We start from the raw sequence: 2,228 nt of genomic DNA, 5'->3' as shown, positions 1-2,228 counted from the left end.
AATTTGTATTACACAAATTATTGAATTATCTTATAACTATTCTCCAATTTGGGGTACAATTATTTTTAAACGATTGTATAGAAAACGACCTTATTTGTTTTAGCTCCTCTTAACTATTTTATGTGCTACAATTGCGGTCGAAGATATAAATATAAGCGTAATTTGTTTGCTCACCAGAAATATGAATGTGGAGTTCAACCAAAATTTAGCTGTAATCTTTGTTTTAAACAATTTGCTCTCAGAGGAAGTCTACGGAAACATTTGATCTTGATTCATAAAATATTATAACTATTAAAACAGTTAAAATATTTGTTTATACAATAACCTGTGTAAATCGTTACTCATTTAACTTTACCCTTTTAGGTCTTACATGTAACTACAATGAATTTTTAATTACACATTTTGTGCTGCCAAAATAATGCTTGTGGAGTTTATTTGTTAACTATCTTGCAAAATTCTACAATATTCAATAATTTAATTTATTATTATTTTTATTTTTGTGTGAATTATAAACATTATATTCTTTTAATAATTCTGAATGTGTAATGTATATTGTGTTCATATATGTATATATTATGTGCTTTATTTTGTTCTCATAATATTATTAACGTATACAATAATTAACATTTGAACCTCAGTACTTGGTTGATGGAACACAATTTTTTGGCACAACATTTTCTTAACTTTTTATGTTTATAATACATATACATATAAAATAATATAATTTTTTTATCAAATAAATGATTGAATTTTTATAGTTATTGTTTTCATATTTTGAGTACACTTTTTTAAAAAGATTACATACAAAATAACATTATTTGTTTTAGTGGGTGCAAAAGGTTTTTTTTGTAACGATTGCGGCTGAAGTTATAAATTTAAGCGTGGTTTATGTAATCACCAGAAGTATGAATGTGTTCAACCAAAACTTAGCTGTAATCTTTGTTTTAAACAATTGGCCCACAGATCACATCTACAGAGTCACTTGCTCATAATTCATAAAATTATATTATAATAAAATAACAGTTTAAACCATGTGTCTTTACCTGCAATCTTTAATGAACATAATATATTATCATACCAACATATTATAATGATCAAATTACTGAATTATTTGTAAACTATCTGTAGAATAAAACTGATATTGAACATTTTTATTTTTCTTACAGATTTAAGCATGTTATATACGACATCATTGATTAATAACTCTAAAGTATATACATGCACTGAATATTGCGGAAAAAACTACAAACGCTATTCCTGCTTTCAAAGACATTTAAAATATGGTTGTAATAAGTTAAAATGTAACAAAATGATACAAGTCATAAAATGTTCACCAGGTCTGATACTTTGAAATACCATAAAGCATAAAAATACCATTACACTAATGCAAATAAAAACGCCAAAACTATCCTTAATTTTCCCAACTTAAGAGGATGTAACACGGACATTTATTGGTCCGTCTTACAAGTGCGTAACATAGAAAATATACACTCAGAAAATTACGTTTAGCTTTGTTAGGTACAGAATTAGAGTGAATCGATCTATTATTAAACTTGATGGTAAGAATATTATCTGTGTTGGTATATAAGTTTTTTTATAATAATTCAGTTTTTAAGTGAGTGTGAGAATTTTTAATTTATACTATATTATATCTGCAAAACTTGCTAAAAAATTAAAATAACATAAAAAAGTTAACCTAACACAGACAATGTTCTTACCATCAAGTATCATGATAGGTCAATTCACTCTAATTGTTAAACTAACAATGCAAAATGTGATCTGCCGAATTTAAATTTGCTATGTTACGTACTTGTAAGACCGTTAATTGGCCGTTAACATCCTCTTAATTAATGAATCTTCTGACAAGTATTGTTAAGGACTTTTATGTATCCAAAATGACAATTATTTAGGTTATGGTTAGTTTTTATAAATAAAATAATTTTGACATGGTGTAACAACCTTAAAGAATATTCAAAATCTGTATTTTAATTTTGATAAAACATTATTATATCATGATTTATTGATATATATTTTTTATTTTTTTGATTATAACTTTATTCCTATTATTTTTTTTATAGGTTCCTAACAGAATTTATTATAAAAATTTCTATTCATATATTCTCTTAAAAATAAAATAATCATATAAAATAAATCTATTTTAATATGTATTATCTTTTAGTTTAGCTCATAAGTAAACATGTTAATTTTTGATGATTCTTTTATTTTAT

The sequence above is a fragment of the Metopolophium dirhodum genome, chromosome 9, assembly GCF_019925205.1.
Source record: "Metopolophium dirhodum isolate CAU chromosome 9, ASM1992520v1, whole genome shotgun sequence".
NCBI lineage: Eukaryota > Metazoa > Arthropoda > Insecta > Hemiptera > Aphididae > Metopolophium > Metopolophium dirhodum.
The sequence above is the reverse complement of the archived record's forward strand: the minus strand, read 5'-3'. Positions refer to the sequence as shown.